The sequence below is a fragment of the Triturus cristatus genome, chromosome 4_1, assembly GCF_964204655.1.
Source record: "Triturus cristatus chromosome 4_1, aTriCri1.1, whole genome shotgun sequence".
Classification (NCBI taxonomy): Eukaryota; Metazoa; Chordata; class Amphibia; order Caudata; family Salamandridae; genus Triturus; species Triturus cristatus.
The window spans coordinates 139,408,310-139,431,816 of record NC_140585.1 but is presented as its reverse complement, the minus strand read 5'-3'; the positions used below and the strand labels follow the sequence as shown (position 1 = coordinate 139,431,816).

Here is a 23,507-nt window from a genome sequence, read left to right as displayed (position 1 = left end):
GTAGAGAGTGGAGACCCCATAGATAGGGAGTCCCTTGCTGGGTCCAGTGTCAGGAGCAGCACCCCATCCCTTTCCCTGTCCCCAGAGGAGTGGGTGGATAGGAGGGAAGAGAGGGAGCATCAGCTGGCCATGGAGAAGCTCAGGTTAGAGCATGCCTGGGGGATGGCGCAGCTGACGATGGCAGAGAAAAAGCTGGAGACCGAGAGGGTCTTAGCGCAGGAGAGGATGGCGGAGGCTGAGAGGGCCTTCGCCAGGGAGAAATCAGTGCTGGAGAGTAGATTATCGCCTGCGCGCAGTCGTAGTTTTCTGGGCTCCCCAGGGAGGGTTGAGTCCAGTGGTGGCAGCGAAATAGAGTCCCGTGCGACAAGTCCCACGCCCAGTTCCCCGAGTCAGGTACCTGTTTCCCAAGAGGAGGAGTATAGGTTGAAGTTCAGGGGCAGTAGGAAACCGTCTCACCAGTCGTGGGGGTTGTTTGTGGATGACTGTCATGAGGCACTGTGGGACTGGCTGGAGGTCAACACGGAAGAGGATTTGGATATAGTGCTCAAAATGATTGTCAAAGAGCAGATGCTCCGTAGTTGTTCTCCAGGGTTGCGCCAGCACCTGGTGAGGTATGACTACTTTTGTCCTTGGGCGCTGGCAGAGGAAGCGGAGCGCTGGGAAAGCGCTAAAGGTTCTCTGGAGTCATTAGGGAGTGACTCAAGTAGTGGTTCAGGTATCTTCCAGCCCAGCGTGGTGGAAGAGGCTCCATGTAGCCCAGCTAGGTCCCAGGATAGCGAGGAGGGTGTAGGACCTTACGGCCTGGCTCAGTGGAGCGGGAGTAAGTGGGTGACCGAGGGTCCCCAGACGTACGAAACCCTGCCTCAGGACTTGGGTGGTTTCAGGAGGGAACACCAAGTTGGGGACCTAGGCTGTCCTGTTAGCCCATTTGAGGAGGATCACCTAGTGAGTAGAGGACCTGGAGCGCCTGTAAGCAGGGCTCCTGTGGTTCTAGAGTCTGGCAGTACCGCTCCAGTAGGGAGGGTACAGAAGTCCAGCGAGAGGAATGGCATGGGGCTGTGTTCCCCGGTGGAGGAGCCAGTGGGTCAGAGACCAGCCGGGAGGGCTGAGTCTCCTAGAAGTGACCATGGCGACTACACGTCTGGTCTGGGGGATCTTCGCGCACTGTCAGGTGGACAGGGGACGGGAGATCTGCGCCAGGCAGACGGTCATGCAACATATGGGGCATATGTTACTCTCGGGGGGATGGTGTGCAAATCCCCAGAAGTCCTGGAGTGCCAGGCAATTATTCCACCGAAGGTTTTAGACCGGAGGTTGGAAGGCCAGGTTCAGGAGCAGCCTGACCTGAAGGGTCTGACTACTGTAACCAGTGTCCTGACCGGTTCTTCTTCCAGAGGGACCGCCCCAGTTGGTAGGGAGCAGGACTCTGGAAGGGGGTGCAGAGGGTGGGAGAGCCCACCTCTGACCCCGGTGCAACCTGAGGGGTTAAACCCTAGGTTGGTAGACCAGCTCTCAGGGAGGGGTCCCGAGCTGGTTGGTGAGGTATGTTACGAGGGTGCCTCTCAAAGGAGGAGAGGGCGGAACCCTAGGAGAAGAGGTAGGGGGAGGAGAGCCTCACCCGTGACTTCTGGTCAGCCTGAGGGTACGGGCCCTAGGCTGGGGGATCAGTGGCAGTTTAGAACTGCCCTGATGAGGGGTAGAGTGGAGAATGGCTGCTATGTGCCAGGGGTTACTACCCCCCACTCTGTGGTTAGGCAAGGACCAGTGGCACCTGGGTGGCCTAGGGCCTGGTCTTGGCCGCGGACAGCTTGGGAGTACCAGTGGGGTAGCCCAGTTGGTCCGGAGAGTGGTTTGAGAAGAAACTCCATGGGTTCACCGTGGCGTAGAACCGGAGGGTGTCCCGGCAGTGGCGGGCCCGCGTCCGTGTTCTATCGCCCCAAGCAGGGAAGTCCATCACGGTGGTGATTGGTCTACCCTGCGTTTTGGCTGGAAGGGGGTTGTGTTGGACTTGGCCCTTCTGGCCGGTTCACCCCGAAACTTTTTGCTTAAAATGGTGACTTGGTTTAGTGATTTTAGTGACTTCTGCGCACTTTACCGCTGTGTCCCAGGGTAAAGTGCGTGCGTGTTGTGAGGTTGGCCTGCCCTCCCATAGGAATGCATGGGGGAATGTATGTGTCCCGGTGGTTCCTGATGCGTGGGGTGTGCAGGCCCGTGTTTGGTATGTGCGGACTCGTGGGAGTGAATGCTGCGCGTTGATGTGTGCAGCGTGCATGTACCTGGTGTGGAAGTGCCACTTCTAGAAGTGGGCACTTCAGTGTGCAGTCTGAAATGTGTGGCTTGTCTGGTGATTGGCTGGTGAGGTCAGGTGACGGACTAGGGAATTCCCCAGAGTCAGGAGGAGTCACCCAGTGGTGAATGGGGAATTAGCATGTAGATGGCTGGGGAGGAGTGTACCTGGGTCCTGAATAGGACAGGGCTCCCCCACACAATGCTGGCGCCGGCCCCTGTGGTGCGTCTAATGACCCTAGCCCTGCCAGTGAATAGAGTGAGGGGCTGAGCACATCAAGGGTGCTCCCCAACCAGCTGCGACTGGTTTTCCCCCTCACCCTGAACCCAGAACAAAGGATTTCACTGTATAAAAATGGGGCTGCGTCCCCACAGAAGTTGTTCTCTTGCAGGATCATCTGAAGGGGGGCCTGCTGCTGCTGGGCGCCAGGAGAGACCGCCACTGGGGACTGCCTCCCTGCTGGAGGACCCTGTGTGCTGGCTCTGGGCCCAGCCTTTGCCCCCTGTTCTTTGAGGACTCTTTGCTGGACCTTTTTGGTTGATCTGCAGCGCCTGGGAGCGTTCCTGGAACTTTGTAGCGCTGTGCGCGCTGTCTCCTGGACTGGCTCTCTTTGTAGCGCCTGGGAGCGCTTGTAAGGCTTTCCAGCGCTGGGAGCGCTGTGCGTGACTTTATAGCGCTGTGTGCGCTTTGATTTTGATAGCGGGTGCCCACCCCGCGGTCCGGACGGTGTCTGCCAAGTTCGGCGGGTGCCCACCCCGCCGTTGTGCTCGCTGGCGAGGGAGCCTACCCCTCTCATTTGCCAAGGAATTCACCGCCGCGGCCGGGCTTCAGCCGGAAGTCAGGCAGGCCTGGGGGCGGGTCCCGAGACGGAAGCAGGAAGCGGACGGGAGCCTACCCCGCGCTCCTGGGCAGTGAAGATCCAGGCGGGAGCCTACCCCGCGCTGGACCCGAGCGAGGAGAAGTGCGGCCGGAGCTGGTGCGGAGGGGGCGCGAGGCACATTGTCGGTGCCTGCCCCTCCGCGTTGCAAGGAAGCCTCGGCGTCCGCCGGGAGGAGAGACGACGCGGGAGTCCCCGAGCAGCCCGGTGAGTGTGTAGCAGGGCTGGGGGACTCCGCGCATGCGCTGGGGGTGCGGGGGCCGTGTCAGAGCCCCGTGAAGGCTCCAACGTTGCCTGGCCGAGTAGTGGCCACCGGAGCGGCCCCAGAAGGCAGTGGGCTGCTCCAGCGTGAAGGGCACCATTCTTTCCGAGCCCCGTGAGGCTCCAACGAGGGGCATTATATTTCCCCAGAGTCCAGTGTGACTCCGAACACGGGGGCAGTGTTTCCGAGCCCCGAGAGGCTCCCACGAGGCCCGCATTAGTTGCCCAGAGCGCCCTGAGCGCTCCAACGAAGGGGAGCGTTCTTGTTTAGAGCCTGCGAGGCTCTAGAGGGCATATTTTTGAGTGGACAGAGCCCAGAGAGGGCTCCAGAGGCACGCAGTGCCTGAAGTTCGTTCTCCAGCTGCCCAGCACTTAGTGGGCAGCTGCAACGTTTAGGTGGTGGCCTCTGTGTTCTAGCTTGCGCAGCTTGCGCAGCCGGGCCCTGAATATTCTGGACACAGAGCGTCCTAGCCTGGACAAGGCCAGTTGGCCTAGGGACTGCCACAGGTGGTGGCATATGAGTTCTTGCGCAATTGTTTCCTACTTACACCTCTGAATGTTTTGTGCATCATGTGTTTCCTTTGCTCTACACCTCTGAATGTTTTGTGCATCATGTGTTTCCTGTGCTCTGCACCTCTGAATGTTTTCCTGCATCATGTGTAACGTTCTCTTACCCCTACAGGTATTGTGATACGTAGGTGGTTGTTGCTTTCTCCTAGTACAGGTGGTGCTAGTGAGGTTCTAGTTCCCTGCGTGACAGTCTCCTAAGATAGTTAGGGTTACGTAGGAGGTACTTCCCCGATACCAGTGAGTACTGGTTGTGTGCTATACAGTTATTTTTGTGCTACAGTGATTTTATATATTTATGTGCTAACTATCCAAAGGTGCTATTTCCTGACAGTGGTCCAGTTGGCCCTGTCTTGTACATAATCCCTTGTAAATTCTGCCCGTGCCTGTTGGCACATTGTAAAGTGTGTGTTTTTATCTAATGTGTTTTAGTATAATACAAAGGCTATTTTTATAGAATACCTTGTGTGGAGTTTCCTTTGTGGTGGGCCTTGGGTGTTGTTGCTGGGTGCGCGCGCAAACGCTTTACACATCGCCTCAGAGATAAGCCTGACTGCTCGTGCCAAGCTACCAAGGGGGTGAGCAGGGGTTATCTTTGGCGTGTAACTTCCTTGCCCTGACTAGAGTGGTGGTTTCTGCCTGACTTTGGCGCAAGCCTCAGCCAACCCGAAACCGCCAGGTCTAACAGTAACCAATCCGCGAAAGGATAAGGCGTCCCGTAAAAACCTCTTCCCCTTTGAGAATGTTTCAAAACAAGCATTTTATGTACAGGCATTGGTCCTATGGACCACTGCCTGTTCAAATAAAATAACAATGAAACATATAAATATTTTTTTTAAACGATCCCGTTTTCCTTCAATAAATAATATTAAGAACTACTTCTCCTGTTCCACAGTTTCAAGCTTGTACTTTCCGGCCCAACTGAGCATTATGCTCACACTCTTTCATGAGGTACTGATATATTTTCATTCCGACTCACACAAACAGGTGGGGATATAGCTCAGTGGTAGAGCATTTGACTGCAGATCAAGAGGTCCCTGGTTCAAATCCAGGTGTCCCCTTGGCCTGTTTTGGTTCTTGTGTTTGTAGCTGGGACTTTTCATAAAACCCCTTTGGATCCTCATTGACAGAGTCAGTGTTCGCTTGGATCTTACACTTTAATAGCATTACAATGTCACTGCTCAAAACCTGAGAGTAAATGCATTTTTATACAGGGCTCGGTATTTCGTATGGGAAATGTCTGAAAAAGCATTGATTTATTTTGGAATCTGGCTCTTCCTTTCACAGCACCAAACAAAGGGAATGGACTATGAAAGCAATTGACAACTTTGTTTTACAGTTTGGTGCTTCCTTCGATCGCACTACAGAAATTGCATAGAAAAGTGGGCAGAAATGCAGTCAATCTATTCCTCATTTAACCTGTGTCCTCAGTCTTACATGTATTCCACCTCTTCTCTGTGCATACAAAGTATGTGTTTGTTTGAAGCACTTCATTTTTGTGCAATGCATAATCTATTTACTTTCTACTAAAAAACGCTGCCCACGTACAAGATGTATGAACCCTAGTTGCTGGTGCAAGCAGGCTGGTCTGAGAAACCAGGCCATTTGCGAACACAAAATTGCTTTTTCTGATGTATTAAATCGAAGGTACATGAAATGGGTGTTTGGTTGTACCTTCAAATACCAAATTGTAGTGGTATGTAGAAATGTTTTTTCACCGTAATTTGGCCCAAAACAATCATACTTCACCACCATATCAGTGATTGTGGTAATCATTCCACAAAGATAAGTAGTCTCGTAAAAACCTGTTCCTCTTTGAGAATGTTTCAAAACAAACATTTTAATTACAGATATTGGTCCTATGGACCACTGCCTATGCAAATAAAATAACAATTAAACATATACATTTTGTTTTTTAAATGATCCTGTTTTCCTTTAATTAATAATATTAAGAACTATTTCTCCTTTTCCACAGTTTCAAGCTCGTACTTTGTGGCCCAACTGAGCTTGAGCCTCTCACTCTTTCATGATGTACTGTTATATTGTCATTCTGATCTTTGAAAACAGTTGGGGATATAGCTCAGTGGTAGAGCATTTGACTGCAGATTAAGAGGTCCCTGGTTCAAATCCAGGTGTCCCCTAAACCTATTTTGGTTCTGGTGTTTGTAGCTAGGATCTTTCATAAAGTCCCTTTGGATCACCATTGACAGAGTCTGTGTTCAGTTGGATCCTATACTTTATTAGCATTACAGTGTCACTGCTCAAAACCTGGGAATAAATGCATTTTTACACAGGGCGTGGGAACTTTCTGAAACATCATTGATTTATTTTGGAATCCGGCTCTTCCTTTCACAGCTTCAAACAAAGAGAATGACTATGAAAACAATTGAAAACTTTGTTATACAGTTTGGTGCTTCCTTGTAGCGCACTAAAGAAATTGCATAGTATACTCGGCAGCTCTGCAGTCAATCTATTTCTCATTTAACATGTGTCCTCAGTCTTACATATATTCCTCCTCTCCTCTGTGCATACAAAATATGTGTTTGTTTAAAGCACTTCATTCTTGTGCAACGTAGAAACTATTTAATTTCTCCTTAAAACCTCTGCCTACGCGCAAAATGTATGAACCCTCGTTGCAGATGAAAAAAGGCTGGCTCGAAGACTCAGGTCATTTTCGAACACAAAATGGCCTTTTCTGATATATTAAATTGATGGTACTTGAAAGGGACATTTGGGTGTACCTTCCAAATGCCAAATTGCAATGGTATGTAGAAATGTTTTTCGTCCATCACTTGGCCCAAAACAATCATACTTCACCACCATCTCGGTGATTGTGGTAACCAATCCGCGAAAGGATAAAGAGTCCCGTAAAAACCTCTTCCCCTTTGAGAATGTTTCAAAACAAGCATTTTATGTACAGGCATTGGTCCTATGGACCACTGCCTGTTCAAATAAAATAACAATGAAACATATAAATATTTTTTTTAAACGATCCCATTTTCCTTCAATAAATAATATTAAGAACTACTTCTCCTGTTCCACAGTTTCAAGCTTGTACTTTCCGGCCCAACTGAGCATGATGCTCACACTCTTTCATGAGGTACTGATATATTTTCATTCCGACTCACACAAACAGGTGGGGATATAGCTCAGTGGTAGAGCATTTGACTGCAGATCAAGAGGTCCCTGGTTCAAATCCAGGTGTCCCCTTGGCCTGTTTTGGTTCTTGTGTTTGTAGCTGGGACTTTTCATAAAACCCCTTTGGATCATCATTGACAGAGTCAGTGTTCGCTTGGATCTTACACTTTAATAGCATTACAATGTCACTGCTCAAAACCTGAGAGTAAATGCATTTTTATACAGGGCTCGGTATTTCGTATGGGAAATGTCTGAAAAAGCATTGATTTATTTTGGAATCTGGCTCTTCCTTTCACAGCACCAAACAAAGGGAATGGACTATGAAAGCAATTGACAACTTTGTTTTACAGTTTGGTGCTTCCTTCGATCGCACTACAGAAATTGCATAGAAAAGTGGGCAGAAATGCAGTCAATCTATTCCTCATTTAATCTGTGTCCTCAGTCTTACATGTATTCCACCTCTTCTCTGTGCATACAAAGTATGTGTTTGTTTGAAGCACTTCATTTTTGTGCAATGCATAATCTATTTACTTTCTACTAAAAAACGCTGCCCACGTACAAGATGTATGAACCCTAGTTGCAGGTGCAAGCAGGCTGGTCTGAGAAACCAGGCCATTTGCGAACACAAAATAGCTTTTTCTGATGTATTAAATCGAAGGTACATGAAATGGGTGTTTGGTTGTACCTTCAAATACCAAATTGTAGTGGTATGTAGAAATGTTTTTTCACCGTAATTTGGCCCAAAACAATCATACTTCACCACCATATCAGTGATTGTGGTAATCATTCCACAAAGATAAGTAGTCTCGTAAAAACATGTTCCTCTTTGAGAATGTTTCAAAACAAACATTTTAATTACAGATATTGGTCCTATGGACCACTGCCTATTCAAATAAAATAACAATTAAACATATACATTTTGTTTTTTAAATGATCCTGTTTTCCTTTAATTAATAATATTAAGAACTACTTCTCCTTTTCCACAGTTTCAAGCTCGTACTTTGTGGCCCAACTGAGCTTGAGCCTCTCACTCTTTCATGATGTACTGTTATATTGTCATTCTGATCTTTGAAAACAGTTGGGGATATAGGTCAGTGGTAGAGCATTTGACTGCAGATCAAGAGGTCCCTGGTTCAAATCCGGGTGTCCCCTAAACCTATTTTGGTTCTGGTGTTTGTAGCTAGGATCTTTCATAAAGTCCCTTTGGATCACCATTGACAGAGTCTGTGTTCAGTTGGATCTTATACTTTATTAGCATTACAGTGTCACTGCTCAAAACCTGGGAATAAATGCATTTTTACACAGGGCGTGGGAACTTTCTGAAACATCATTGATTTATTTTGGAATCCGGCTCTTCCTTTCACAGCTTCAAACAAAGAGAATGACTATGAAAACAATTGAAAACTTTGTTATACAGTTTGGTGCTTCCTTGTAGCGCACTAAAGAAATGGCATAGTATACTCGGCAGCGCTGCAGTCAATCTATTTCTCATTTAACATGTGTCCTCAGTCTTACATATATTCCTTCTCTCCTCTGTGCATACAAAATATGTGTTTGTTTAAAGCACTTCATTCTTGTGCAATGTAGAAACTATTTAATTTCTCCTTAAAACCTCTGCCTACGTGCAAAATGTATGAACCCTCGTTGCAGATGAAAAAAGGCTGGCTCGAAGACTCAGGTCATTTTCGAACAAAAAATGGCCTTTTCTGATATATTAAATTGATGGTACTTGAAAGGGACATTTGGGTGTACCTTCCAAATACCAAATTGCAGTGGTATGTAGAAATGTTTTTCGTCCATCATTTGGCCCAAAACAATCATACTTCACCACCATCTCGGTGATTGTGGTAACCAATCCGCGAAAGGATAAGGAGTCCCGTAAAAACCTCTTCCCCTTTGAGAATGTTTCAAAACAAGCATTTTATGTACAGGCATTGGTCCTATGGACCACTGCCTGTTCAAATAAAATAACAATGAAACATATAAATATTTTTTTTAAACGATCCCGTTTTCCTTCAATAAATAATATTAAGAACTACTTCTCCTGTTCCACAGTTTCAAGCTTGTACTTTCCGGCCCAACTGAGCATGATGCTCACACTCTTTCATGAGGTACTGATATATTTTCATTCCGACTCTCACAAACAGGTGAGGATATAGCTCAGTGGTAGAGCATTTGACTGCAGATCAAGAGGTCCCTGGTTCAAATCCAGGTGTCCCCTTAGCCTGTTTTGGTTCTTGTGTTTGTAGCTGGGACTTTTCATAAAACCCCTTTGGATCATCATTGACAGAGTCAGTGTTCGCTTGGATCTTACACTTTAACAGCATTACAATGTCACTGCTCAAAACCTGAGAGTAAATGCATTTTTATACAGGGCTCGGTATTCCGTATGGGAAATGTCTGAAAAAGCATTGATTTATTTTGGAATCTGGCTCTTCCTTTCACAGCACCAAACAAAGGGAATGGACTATGAAAGCAATTGACAACTTTGTTTTACAGTTTAGTGCTTCCTTCAATCGCACTACAGAAATTGCATAGAAAAGTGGGAGGCAATGCAGTCAATCTATTCCTCATTTAACCTGTGTCCTCAGTCTTACATGTATTCCACCTCTTCTCCGTGCATACAAAGTATGTGTTTGTTTGAAGCACTTCATTTTTGTGCCATGCATAATCTATTTACTTTCTACTAAAATACGCTGCCCACGTACAAGATGTACGAACCCTAGTTGCAGGTGCAAGCAGGCTGGTCTGAGAAACCAGGCCATTTGCGAACACAAAATAGCTTTTTCTGATGTATTAAATCGAAGGTACAAGAATGGGGTGTTTGGTTGTACCTTCAAATACCAAATTGTAGTGGTATGCAGAAATGTTTTTTCACCGTAATTTGGCCCAAAACAATCATACTTCACCACCATATCAGTGATTGTGGTAATCAATCCACAAAGATAAGTAGTCTCGTAAAAACCTCTTCCCCTTTGAGAATGTTTCAAAACATACATTTTAATTACAGATATTGGTCCTATGGACCACTGCCTATTCAAATAAAATAACAATTAAACATATACATTTTGTTTTTTAAATGATCCTGTTTTTCTTTAATTAATAATATTAAGAACTACTTCTCCTTTTCCACAGTTTCAAGCTCGTACTTTGTGGCCCAACTGAGCTTGAGCCTCTCACTCTTTCATGATGTACTGATATATTGTCATTCTGATCTTTGAAAACAGTTGGGGATATAGCTCAGTGGTAGAGCATTTGACTGCAGATCAAGAGGTCCCTGGTTCAAATCCGGGTGTCCCCTAAACCTATTTTGGTTTTGGTGTTTGTAGCTGGGATCTTTCATAAAGTCCCTATGGATCACCATTGACAGAGTCAGTGTTCAGTTGGATCTTATACTTTATTAGCATTACATTGTCACTGCTCAAAACCTGGGAATAAATGCATTTTTACACAGGGCGTGGGAACTTTCTGAAACATCATTGATTTATTTTGGAATCCGGCTCTTCCTTTCACAGCTTCAAGCAAAGAGAATCACTATGAAAACAATTGAAAACTTTGTTATACAGTTTGGTGCTTCCTTGTAGCGCACTAAAGAAATGGCATAGTATACTCGGCAGCGCTGCAGTCAATCTATTTCTCATTTAACCTGTGTCCTCAGTCTTACATATATTCCTCCTCTCCTCTGTGCATACAAAATATGTGTTTGTTTAAAGCACTTCATTCTTGTGCAACGTAGAAACTATTTAATTTCTCCTTAAAACCTCTGCCTACGTGCAAAATGTATGAACCCTCGTTGCAGATGAAAAAAGGCTGGCTCGAAGACTCAGGCCATTTTCGAACACAAAATGGCCTTTTCTGATATATTAAATTGATGGTACTTGAAAGGGACGTTTGGGTGTACCTTCCAAATACCAAATTGCAGTGGTATGTAGAAATGTTTTTCGTCCATCATTTGGCCCAAAACAATCATACTTCACCACCATCTCGGTGATTGTGGTAACCAATCCGCGAAAGGATAAGGCGTCCCGTAAAAACCTCTTCCCCTTTGAGAATGTTTCAAAACAAGCATTTTATGTACAGGCATTGGTCCTATGGACCACTGCCTGTTCAAATAAAATAACAATGAAACATATAAATATTTTTTTTAAACGATCCCGTTTTCCTTCAATAAATAATATTAAGAACTACTTCTCCTGTTCCACAGTTTCAAGCTTGTACTTTCCGGCCCAACTGAGCATTATGCTCACACTCTTTCATGAGGTACTGATATATTTTCATTCCGACTCACACAAACAGGTGGGGATATAGCTCAGTGGTAGAGCATTTGACTGCAGATCAAGAGGTCCCTGGTTCAAATCCAGGTGTCCCCTTGGCCTGTTTTGGTTCTTGTGTTTGTAGCTGGGACTTTTCATAAAACCCCTTTGGATCCTCATTGACAGAGTCAGTGTTCGCTTGGATCTTACACTTTAATAGCATTACAATGTCACTGCTCAAAACCTGAGAGTAAATGCATTTTAATACAGGGCTCGGTATTTCGTATGGGAAATGTCTGAAAAAGCATTGATTTATTTTGGAATCTGGCTCTTCCTTTCACAGCACCAAACAAAGGGAATGGACTATGAAAGCAATTGACAACTTTGTTTTACAGTTTGGTGCTTCCTTCGATCGCACTACAGAAATTGCATAGAAAAGTGGGCAGAAATGCAGTCAATCTATTCCTCATTTAACCTGTGTCCTCAGTCTTACATGTATTCCACCTCTTCTCTGTGCATACAAAGTATGTGTTTGTTTGAAGCACTTCATTTTTGTGCAATGCATAATCTATTTACTTTCTACTAAAAAACGCTGCCCACGTACAAGATGTATGAACCCTAGTTGCTGGTGCAAGCAGGCTGGTCTGAGAAACCAGGCCATTTGCGAACACAAAATTGCTTTTTCTGATGTATTAAATCGAAGGTACATGAAATGGGTGTTTGGTTGTACCTTCAAATACCAAATTGTAGTGGTATGTAGAAATGTTTTTTCACCGTAATTTGGCCCAAAACAATCATACTTCACCACCATATCAGTGATTGTGGTAATCATTCCACAAAGATAAGTAGTCTCGTAAAAACCTGTTCCTCTTTGAGAATGATTCAAAACAAACATTTTAATTACAGATATTGGTCCTATGGACCACTGCCTATTCAAATAAAATACCAATTAAACATATACATTTTGTTTTTTAAATGATCCTGTTTTCCTTTAATTAATAATATTAAGAACTACTTCTCCTTTTCCACAGTTTCAAGCTCGTACTTTGTGGCCCAACTGAGCTTGAGCCTCTCACTCTTTCATGATGTACTGTTATATTGTCATTCTGATCTTTGAAAACAGTTGGGGATATAGGTCAGTGGTAGAGCATTTGAATGCAGATCAAGAGGTCCCTGGTTCAAATCCGGGTGTCCCCTAAACCTATTTTGGTTCTGGTGTTTGTAGCTAGGATCTTTCATAAAGTCCCTTTGGATCACCATTGACAGAGTCTGTGTTCAGTTGGATCTTATACTTTATTAGCATTACAGTGTCACTGCTCAAAACCTGGGAATAAATGCATTTTTACACAGGGCGTGGGAACTTTCTGAAACATCATTGATTTATTTTGGAATCCGGCTCTTCCTTTCACAGCTTCAAACAAAGAGAATGACTATGAAAACAATTGAAAACTTTGTTATACAGTTTGGTGCTTCCTTGTAGCGCACTAAAGAAATGGCATAGTATACTCGGCAGCGCTGCAGTCAATCTATTTCTCATTTAACATGTGTCCTCAGTCTTACATATATTCCTTCTCTCCTCTGTGCATACAAAATATGTGTTTGTTTAAAGCACTTCATTCTTGTGCAATGTAGAAACTATTTAATTTCTCCTTAAAACCTCTGCCTACGTGCAAAATGTATGAACCCTCGTTGCAGATGAAAAAAGGCTGGCTCGAAGACTCAGGTCATTTTCGAACAAAAAATGGCCTTTTCTGATATATTAAATTGATGGTACTTGAAAGGGACATTTGGGTGTACCTTCCAAATACCAAATTGCAGTGGTATGTAGAAATGTTTTTCGTCCATCATTTGGCCCAAAACAATCATACTTCACCACCATCTCGGTGATTGTGGTAACCAATCCGCGAAAGGATAAGGAGTCCCGTAAAAACCTCTTCCCCTTTGAGAATGTTTCAAAACAAGCATTTTATGTACAGGCATTGGTCCTATGGACCACTGCCTGTTCAAATAAAATACCAATGAAACATATAAATATTTTTTTTAAACGATCCCGTTTTCCTTCAATAAATAATATTAAGAACTACTTCTCCTGTTCCACAGTTTCAAGCTTGTACTTTCCGGCCCAACTGAGCATGATGCTCACACTCTTTCATGAGGTACTGATATATTTTCATTCCGACTCTCACAAACAGGTGAGGATATAGCTCAGTGGTAGAGCATTTGACTGCAGATCAAGAGGTCCCTGGTTCAAATCCAGGTGTCCACTTAGCCTGTTTTGGTTCTTGTGTTTGTAGCTGGGACTTTTCATAAAACCCCTTTGGATCATCATTGACAGAGTCAGTGTTCGCTTGGATCTTACACTTTAACAGCATTACAATGTCACTGCTCAAAACCTGAGAGTAAATGCATTTTTATACAGGGCTCGGTATTCCGTATGGGAAATGTCTGAAAAAGCATTGATTTATTTTGGAATCTGGCTCTTCCTTTCACAGCACCAAACAAAGGGAATGGACTATGAAAGCAATTGACAACTTTCTTTTACAGTTTAGTGCTTCCTTCAATCGCACTACAGAAATTGCATAGAAAAGTGGGCAGCAATGCAGTCAATCTATTCCTCATTTAACCTGTGTCCTCAGTCTTACATGTATTCCACCTCTTCTCTGTGCATACAAAGTATGTGTTTGTTTGAAGCACTTCATTTTTGTGCAATGCATAATCTATTTACTTTCTACTAAAATACGCTGCCCACGTACAAGATGTACGAACCCTAGTTGCAGGTGCAAGCAGGCTGGTCTGAGAAACCAGGCCATTTGCGAACACAAAATAGCTTTTTCTGATGTATTAAATCGAAGGTACATGAAAGGGGTGTTTGGTTGTACCTTCAAATACCAAATTGTAGTGGTATGCAGAAATGTTTTTTCACCGTAATTTGGCCCAAAACAATCATACTTCACCACCATATCAGTGATTGTGGTAATCAATCCACAAAGATAAGTAGTCTCGTAAAAACCTCTTCCCCTTTGAGAATGTTTCAAAACAAACATTTTAATTACAGATATTGGTCCTATGGACCACTGCCTATTCAAATAAAATAACAATTAAACATATACATTTTGTTTTTTAAATGATCCTGTTTTCCTTTAATTAATAATATTAAGAACTACTTCTCCTTTTCCACAGTTTCAAGCTCGTACTTTGTGGCCCAACTGAGCTTGAGCCTCTCACTCTTTCATGATGTACTGATATATTGTCATTCCGATCTTTGAAAGCAGTTGGGGATATAGCTCAGTGGTAGAGCATTTGACTGCAGATCAAGAGGTCCCTGGTTCAAATCCGGGTGTCCCCTAAACCTATTTTGGTTTTGGTGTTTGTTGCTGGGATCTTTCATAAAGTCCCTATGGATCACCATTGACAGAGTCAGTGTTCAGTTGGATCTTATACTTTATTAGCATTACAGTGTCACTGCTCAAAACCTGGGAATAAATGCATTTTTACACAGGGCGTGGGAACTTTCTGAAACATCATTGATTTATTTTGGAATCCGGCTCTTCCTTTCACAGCTTCAAGCAAAGAGAATCACTATGAAAACAATTGAAAACTTTGTTATACAGTTTGGTGCTTCCTTGTAGCGCACTAAAGAAATGGCATAGTATACTCGGCAGCGCTGCAGTCAATCTATTTCTCATTTAACCTGTGTCCTCAGTCTTACATATATTCCTCCTCTCCTCTGTGCATACAAAATATGTGTTTGTTTAAAGCACTTCATTCTTGTGCAACGTAGAAACTATTTAATTTCTCCTTAAAACCTCTGCCTACGTGCAAAATGTATGAACCCTCGTTGCAGATGAAAAAAGGCTGGCTCGAAGACTCAGGTCATTTTCGAACACAAAATGGCCTTTTCTGATATATTAAATTGATGGTACTTGAAAGGGACATTTGGGTGTACCTTCCAAATGCCAAATTGCAGTGGTATGTAGAAATGTTTTTCGTCCATCACTTGGCCCAAAACAATCATACTTCACCACCATCTCGGTGATTGTGGTAACCAATCCGCGAAAGGATAAGGAGTCCCGTAAAAACCTCTTTCCCTTTGAGAATGTTTCAAAACAAGCATTTTATGTACAGGCATTGGTCCTATGGACCACTGCCTGTTCAAATAAAATAACAATGAAACATATAAATATTTTTTTTAAACGATCCCATTTTCCTTCAATAAATAATATTAAGAACTACATCTCCTGTTCCACAGTTTCAAGCTTGTACTTTCCCGCCCAACTGAGCATGATGCTCACACTCTTTCATGAGGTACTGATATATTTTCATTCCGACTCACACAAACAGGTGGGGATATAGCTCAGTGGTAGAGCATTTGACTGCAGATCAAGAGGTCCCTGGTTCAAATCCAGGTGTCCCCTTGGCCTGTTTTGGTTCTTGTGTTTGTAGCTGGGACTTTTCATAAAACCCCTTTGGATCATCATTGACAGAGTCAGTGTTCGCTTGGATCTTACACTTTAATAGCATTACAATGTCACTGCTCAAAACCTGAGAGTAAATGCATTTTTATACAGGGCTCGGTATTTCGTATGGGAAATGTCTGAAAAAGCATTGATTTATTTTGGAATCTGGCTCTTCCTTTCACAGCACCAAACAAAGGGAATGGACTATGAAAGCAATTGACAACTTTGTTTTACAGTTTGGTGCTTCCTTCGATCGCACTACAGAAATTGCATAGAAAAGTGGGCAGAAATGCAGTCAATCTATTCCTCATTTAACCTGTGTCCTCAGTCTTACATGTATTCCACCTCTTCTCTGTGCATACAAAGTATGTGTTTGTTTGAAGCACTTCATTTTTGTGCAATGCATAATCTATTTACTTTCTACTAAAAAACGCTGCCCACGTACAAGATGTATGAACCCTAGTTGCAGGTGCAAGCAGGCTGGTCTGAGAAACCAGGCCATTTGCGAACACAAAATTGCTTTTTCTGATGTCTTAAATCGAAGGTACATGAAATGGGTGTTTGGTTGTACCTTCAAATACCAAATTGTAGTGGTATGTAGAAATGTTTTTTCACCGTAATTTGGCCCAAAACAATCATACTTCACCACCATATCAGTGATTGTGGTAATCATTCCACAAAGATAAGTAGTCTCGTAAAAACATGTTCCTCTTTGAGAATGTTTCAAAACAAACATTTTAATTAGAGATATTGGTCCTATGGACCACTGCCTATTCAAATAAAATACCAATTAAACATATACATTTTGTTTTTTAAATGATCCTGTTTTCCTTTAATTAATAATATTAAGAACTACTTCTCCTTTTCCACAGTTTCAAGCTCGTACTTTGTGGCCCAACTGAGCTTGAGCCTCTCACTCTTTCATGATGTACTGTTATATTGTCATTCTGATCTTTGAAAACAGTTGGGGATATAGGTCAGTGGTAGAGCATTTGACTGCAGATCAAGAGGTCCCTGGTTCAAATCCGGGTGTCCCCTAAACCTATTTTGGTTCTGGTGTTTGTAGCTAGGATCTTTCATAAAGTCCCTTTGGATCACCATTGACAGAGTCTGTGTTCAGTTGGATCTTATACTTTATTAGCATTACAGTGTCACTGCTCAAAACCTGGGAATAAATGCATTTTTACACAGGGCGTGGGAACTTTCTGAAACATCATTGATTTATTTTGGAATCCGGCTCTTCCTTTCACAGCTTCAAACAAAGAGAATGACTATGAAAACAATTGAAAACTTTGTTATACAGTTTGGTGCTTCCTTGTAGCGCACTAAAGAAATGGCATAGTATACTCGGCAGCGCTGCAGTCAATCTATTCCTCATTTAACCTGTGTCCTCAGTCTTACATGTATTCCACCTCTTCTCTGTGCATACAAAGTATGTGTTTGTTTGAAGCACTTCATTTTTGTGCAATGCATAATCTATTTACTTTCTACTAAAATACGCTGCCCACGTACAAGATGTACGAACCCTAGTTGCAGGTGCAAGCAGGCTGGTCTGAGAAACCAGGCCATTTGCGAACACAAAATAGCTTTTTCTGATGTATTAAATCGAAGGTACATGAAAGGGGTGTTTGGTTGTACCTTCAAATACCAAATTGTAGTGGTATGCAGAAATGTTTTTTCACCGTAATTTGGCCCAAAACAATCATACTTCACCACCATATCAGTGATTGTGGTAATCAATCCACAAAGATAAGTAGTCTCGTAAAAACCTCTTCCCCTTTGAGAATGTTTCAAAACAAACATTTTAATTACAGATATTGGTCCTATGGACCACTGCCTATTCAAATAAAATAACAATTAAACATATACATTTTGTTTTTTAAATGATCCTGTTTTCCTTTAATTAATAATATTAAGAACTACTTCTCCTTTTCCACAGTTTCAAGCTTGTACTTTGTGGCCCAACTGAGCTTGAGCCTCTCACTCTTTCATGATGTACTGATATATTGTCATTCTGATCTTTGAAAGCAGTTGGGGATATAGCTCAGTGGTAGAGCATTTGACTGCAGATCAAGAGGTCCCTGGTTCAAATCCGGGTGTCCCCTAAACCTATTTTGGTTTTGGTGTTTGTTGCTGGGATCTTTCATAAAGTCCCTATGGATCACCATTGACAGAGTCTGTGTTCAGTTGGATCTTATACTTTATTAGCATTACAGTGTCACTGCTCAAAACCTGGGAATAAATGCATTTTTACACAGGGCGTGGGAACTTTCTGAAACATCATTGATTTATTTTGGAATCCGGCTCTTCCTTTCACAGCTTCAAGCAAAGAGAATCACTATGAAAACAATTGAAAACTTTGTTATACAGTTTGGTGCTTCCTTGTAGCGCACTAAAGAAATGGCATAGTATACTCGGCAGCGCTGCAGTCAATCTATTTCTCATTTAACCTGTGTCCTCAGTCTTACATGTATTCCTCCTCTCCTCTGTGCATACAAAATATGTGTTTGTTTAAAGCACTTCATTCTTGTGCAACGTAGAAACTATTTAATTTCTCCTTAAAACCTCTGCCTACGTGCAAAATGTATGAACCCTCGTTGCAGATGAAAAAAGGCTGGCTCGAAGACTCAGGTCATTTTCGAACACAAAATGGCCTTTTCTGATATATTAAATTGATGGTACTTGAAAGGGACATTTGGGTGTACCTTCCAAATGCCAAATTGCAGTGGTATGTAGAAATGTTTTTCGTCCATCACTTGGCCCAAAACAATCATACTTCACCACCATCTCGGTGATTGTGGTAACCAATCCGCGAAAGGATAAGGAGTCCCGTAAAAACCTCTTTCCCTTTGAGAATGTTTCAAAACAAGCATTTTATGTACAGGCATTGGTCCTATGGACCACTGCCTGTTCAAATAAAATAACAATGAAACATATAAATATTTTTTTTAAACGATCCCATTTTCCTTCAATAAATAATATTAAGAACTACTTCTCCTGTTCCACAGTTTCAAGCTTGTACTTTCCGGCCCAACTGAGCATGATGCTCACACTCTTTCATGAGGTACTGATATATTTTCATTCCGACTCACACAAACAGGTGGGGATATAGCTCAGTGGTAGAGCATTTGACTGCAGATCAAGAGGTCCCTGGTTCAAATCCAGGTGTCCCCTTGGCCTGTTTTGGTTCTTGTGTTTGTAGCTGGGACTTTTCATAAAACCCCTTTGGATCATCATTGACAGAGTCAGTGTTCGCTTGGATCTTACACTTTAATAGCATTACAATGTCACTGCTCAAAACCTGAGAGTAAATGCATTTTTATACAGGGCTCGGTATTTCGTATGGGAAATGTCTGAAAAAGCATTGATTTATTTTGGAATCTGGCTCTTCCTTTCACAGCACCAAACAAAGGGAATGGACTATGAAAGCAATTGACAACTTTGTTTTACAGTTTGGTGCTTCCTTCGATCGCACTACAGAAATTGCATAGAAAAGTGGGCAGAAATGCAGTCAATCTATTCCTCATTTAACCTGTGTCCTCAGTCTTACATGTATTCCACCTCTTCTCTGTGCATACAAAGTATGTGTTTGTTTGAAGCACTTCATTTTTGTGCAATGCATAATCTATTTACTTTCTACTAAAAAACGCTGCCCACGTACAAGATGTATGAACCCTAGTTGCAGGTGCAAGCAGGCTGGTCTGAGAAACCAGGCCATTTGCGAACACAAAATTGCTTTTTCTGATGTCTTAAATCGAAGGTACATGAAATGGGTGTTTGGTTGTACCTTCAAATACCAAATTGTAGTGGTATGTAGAAATGTTTTTTCACCGTAATTTGGCCCAAAACAATCATACTTCACCACCATATCAGTGATTGTGGTAATCATTCCACAAAGATAAGTAGTCTCGTAAAAACATGTTCCTCTTTGAGAATGTTTCAAAACAAACATTTTAATTACAGATATTGGTCCTATGGACCACTGCCTTTTCAAATAAAATAACAATTAAACATATACATTTTGTTTTTTAAATGATCCTGTTTTCCTTTAATTAATAATATTAAGAACTACTTCTCCTTTTCCACAGTTTCAAGCTCGTACTTTGTGGCCCAACTGAGCTTGAGCCTCTCACTCTTTCATGATGTACTGTTATATTGTCATTCTGATCTTTGAAAACAGTTGGGGATATAGCTCAGTGGTAGAGCATTTGACTGCAGATCAAGAGGTCCCTGGTTCAAATCCGGGTGTCCCCTAAACCTATTTTGGTTCTGGTGTTTGTAGCTAGGATCTTTCATAAAGTCCCTTTGGATCACCATTGACAGAGTCTGTGTTCAGTTGGATCTTATACTTTATTAGCATTACAGTGTCACTGCTCAAAACCTGGGAATAAATGCATTTTTACACAGGGCGTGGGAACTTTCTGAAACATCATTGATTTATTTTGGAATCCGGCTCTTCCTTTCACAGCTTCAAACAAAGAGAATGACTATGAAAACAATTGAAAACTTTGTTATACAGTTTGGTGCTTCCTTGTAGCGCACTAAAGAAATGGCATAGTATACTCGGCAGCGCTGCAGTCAATCTATTTCTCATTTAACATGTGTCCTCAGTCTTACATATATTCCTTCTCTCCTCTGTGCATACAAAATATGTGTTTGTTTAAAGCACTTCATTCTTGTGCAATGTAGAAACTATTTAATTTCTCCTTAAAACCTCTGCCTACGTGCAAAATGTATGAACCCTCGTTGCAGATGAAAAAAGGCTGGCTCGAAGACTCAGGTCATTTTCGAACAAAAAATGGCCTTTTCTGATATATTAAATTGATGGTACTTGAAAGGGACATTTGGGTGTACCTTCCAAATACCAAATTGCAGTGGTATGTAGAAATGTTTTTCGTCCATCATTTGGCCCAAAACAATCATACTTCACCACCATCTCGGTGATTGTGGTAACCAATCCGCGAAAGGATAAGGAGTCCCGTAAAAACCTCTTCCCCTTTGAGAATGTTTCAAAACAAGCATTTTATGTACAGGCATTGGTCCTATGGACCACTGCCTGTTCAAATAAAATAACAATGAAACATATAAATATTTTTTTTAAACGATCCCGTTTTCCTTCTATAAATAATATTAAGAACTACTTCTCCTGTTCCACAGTTTCAAGCTTGTACTTTCCGGCCCAACTGAGCATGATGCTCACACTCTTTCATGAGGTACTGATATATTTTCATTCCGACTCTCACAAACAGGTGAGGATATAGCTCAGTGGTAGAGCATTTGACTGCAGATCAAGAGGTCCCTGGTTCAAATCCAGGTGTCCCCTTAGCCTGTTTTGGTTCTTGTGTTTGTAGCTGGGACTTTTCATAAAACCCCTTTGGATCATCATTGACAGAGTCAGTGTTCGCTTGGATCTTACACTTTAACAGCATTACAATGTCACTGCTCAAAACCTGAGAGTAAATGCATTTTTATACAGGGCTCGGTATTCCGTATGGGAAATGTCTGAAAAAGCATTGATTTATTTTGGAATCTGGCTCTTCCTTTCACAGCACCAAACAAAGGGAATGGACTATGAAAGCAATTGACAACTTTGTTTTACAGTTTAGTGCTTCCTTCAATCGCACTACAGAAATTGCATAGAAAAGTGGGCAGCAATGCAGTCAATCTATTCCTCATTTAACCTGTGTCCTCAGTCTTACATGTATTCCACCTCTTCTCTGTGCATACAAAGTATGTGTTTGTTTGAAGCACTTCATTTTTGTGCAATGCATAATCTATTTACTTTCTACTAAAATACGCTGCCCACGTACAAGATGTACGAACCCTAGTTGCAGGTGCAAGCAGGCTGGTCTGAGAAACCAGGCCATTTGCGAACACAAAATAGCTTTTTCTGATGTATTAAATCGAAGGTACATGAAAGGGGTGTTTGGTTGTACCTTCAAATACCAAATTGTAGTGGTATGCAGAAATGTTTTTTCACCGTAATTTGGCCCAAAACAATCATACTTCACCACCATATCAGTGATTGTGGTAATCAATCCACAAAGATAAGTAGTCTCGTAAAAACCTCTTCCCCTTTGAGAATGTTTCAAAACAAACATTTTAATTACAGATATTGGTCCTATGGACCACTGCCTATTCAAATAAAATAACAATTAAACATATACATTTTGTTTTTTAAATGATCCTGTTTTCCTTTAATTAATAATATTAAGAACTACTTCTCCTTTTCCACAGTTTCAAGCTCGTACTTTGTGGCCCAACTGAGCTTGAGCCTCTCACTCTTTCATGATGTACTGATATATTGTCATTCTGATCTTTGAAAGCAGTTGGGGATATAGCTCAGTGGTAGAGCATTTGACTGCAGATCAAGAGGTTCCTGGTTCAAATCCGGGTGTCCCCTAAACCTATTTTGGTTTTGGTGTTTGTTGCTGGGATCTTTCATAAAGTCCCTATGGATCACCATTGACAGAGTCAGTGTTCAGTTGGATCCTTTACTTTATTAGCATTACAGTGTCACTGCTCAAAACCTGGGAATAAATGCATTTTTACACAGGGCGTGGGAACTTTCTGAAACATCATTGATTTATTTTGGAATCCGGCTCTTCCTTTCACAGCTTCAAGCAAAGAGAATCACTATGAAAACAATTGAAAACTTTGTTATACAGTTTGGTGCTTCCTTGTAGCGCACTAAAGAAATGGCATAGTATACTCGGCAGCGCTGCAGTCAATCTATTTCTCATTTAACCTGTGTCCTCAGTCTTACATATATTCCTCCTCTCCTCTGTGCATACAAAATATGTGTTTGTTTAAAGCACTTCATTCTTGTGCAACGTAGAAACTATTTAATTTCTCCTTAAAACCTCTGCCTACGTGCAAAATGTATGAACCCTCGTTGCAGATGAAAAAAGGCTGGCTCGAAGACTCAGGCCATTTTCGAACACAAAATGGTCTTTTCTGATATATTAAATTGATGGTACTTGAAAGGGACGTTTGGGTGTACCTTCCAAATACCAAATTGCAGTGGTATGTAGAAATGTTTTTCGTCCATCATTTGGCCCAAAACAATCATACTTCACCACCATCTCGGTGATTGTGGTAACCAATCCGCGAAAGGATAAGGCGTCCCGTAAAAACCTCTTCCCCTTTGAGAATGTTTCAAAACAAGCATTTTATGTACAGGCATTGGTCCTATGGACCACTGCCTGTTCAAATAAAATAACAATGAAACATATAAATATTTTTTTTAAACGATTCCGTTTTCCTTCAGTAAATAATATTAAGAACTACTTCTCCTGTTCCACAGTTTCAAGCTTGTACTTTCCGGCCCAACTGAGCATGATGCTCACACTCTTTCATGAGGTACTGATATATTTTCATTCCGACTCTCACAAACAGGTGGGGATATAGCTCAGTGGTAGAGCATTTGACTGCAGATCAAGAGGTCCCTGGTTCAAATCCAGGTGTCTCCTTGGCCTGTTTTGGTTCTTGTGTTTGTAGCTGGGACTTTTCATAAAACCCCTTTGGATCATCATTGACAGAGTCAGTGTTCGCTTGGATCTCACACTTTAACAGCATTACAATGTCACTGCTCAAAACCTGAGAGTAAATGCATTTTTATACAGGGCTCGGTATTCCGTATGGGAAATGTCTGAAAAAGCATTGAT

The 23,507-nt window shown here is 42.3% G+C and overlaps 12 non-coding genes across 12 annotated transcripts; all 12 read left to right on the top strand.

Annotated features, from left to right (window-relative positions):
• Positions 1-4,981: 4,981 nt before the first annotated feature.
• On the top strand, positions 4,982-5,053 carry TRNAC-GCA (transfer RNA cysteine (anticodon GCA)). Its single transcript has one exon. It is a non-coding gene; the product is annotated as a tRNA-Cys (tRNA).
• Positions 5,054-6,061: 1,008 nt separating this feature from the next.
• TRNAC-GCA (transfer RNA cysteine (anticodon GCA)) lies at positions 6,062-6,133 on the top strand. Its single transcript has one exon. It is a non-coding gene; the product is annotated as a tRNA-Cys (tRNA).
• A 997-nt stretch (positions 6,134-7,130) lies between these two features.
• Positions 7,131-7,202, top strand: TRNAC-GCA (transfer RNA cysteine (anticodon GCA)). Its single transcript has one exon. It is a non-coding gene; the product is annotated as a tRNA-Cys (tRNA).
• A 3,157-nt stretch (positions 7,203-10,359) lies between these two features.
• On the top strand, positions 10,360-10,431 carry TRNAC-GCA (transfer RNA cysteine (anticodon GCA)). Its single transcript has one exon. It is a non-coding gene; the product is annotated as a tRNA-Cys (tRNA).
• Positions 10,432-11,428: 997 nt separating this feature from the next.
• TRNAC-GCA (transfer RNA cysteine (anticodon GCA)) lies at positions 11,429-11,500 on the top strand. Its single transcript has one exon. It is a non-coding gene; the product is annotated as a tRNA-Cys (tRNA).
• Positions 11,501-14,657: 3,157 nt separating this feature from the next.
• Positions 14,658-14,729, top strand: TRNAC-GCA (transfer RNA cysteine (anticodon GCA)). Its single transcript has one exon. It is a non-coding gene; the product is annotated as a tRNA-Cys (tRNA).
• A 997-nt stretch (positions 14,730-15,726) lies between these two features.
• TRNAC-GCA (transfer RNA cysteine (anticodon GCA)) lies at positions 15,727-15,798 on the top strand. The gene has a single exon. It is a non-coding gene; the product is annotated as a tRNA-Cys (tRNA).
• Positions 15,799-17,873: 2,075 nt separating this feature from the next.
• Positions 17,874-17,945, top strand: TRNAC-GCA (transfer RNA cysteine (anticodon GCA)). The gene has a single exon. It is a non-coding gene; the product is annotated as a tRNA-Cys (tRNA).
• A 997-nt stretch (positions 17,946-18,942) lies between these two features.
• Positions 18,943-19,014, top strand: TRNAC-GCA (transfer RNA cysteine (anticodon GCA)). The gene has a single exon. It is a non-coding gene; the product is annotated as a tRNA-Cys (tRNA).
• Positions 19,015-20,022: 1,008 nt separating this feature from the next.
• Positions 20,023-20,094, top strand: TRNAC-GCA (transfer RNA cysteine (anticodon GCA)). Its single transcript has one exon. It is a non-coding gene; the product is annotated as a tRNA-Cys (tRNA).
• Positions 20,095-22,171: 2,077 nt separating this feature from the next.
• TRNAC-GCA (transfer RNA cysteine (anticodon GCA)) lies at positions 22,172-22,243 on the top strand. The gene has a single exon. It is a non-coding gene; the product is annotated as a tRNA-Cys (tRNA).
• Positions 22,244-23,240: 997 nt separating this feature from the next.
• TRNAC-GCA (transfer RNA cysteine (anticodon GCA)) lies at positions 23,241-23,312 on the top strand. Its single transcript has one exon. It is a non-coding gene; the product is annotated as a tRNA-Cys (tRNA).
• Positions 23,313-23,507: the final 195 nt, after the last annotated feature.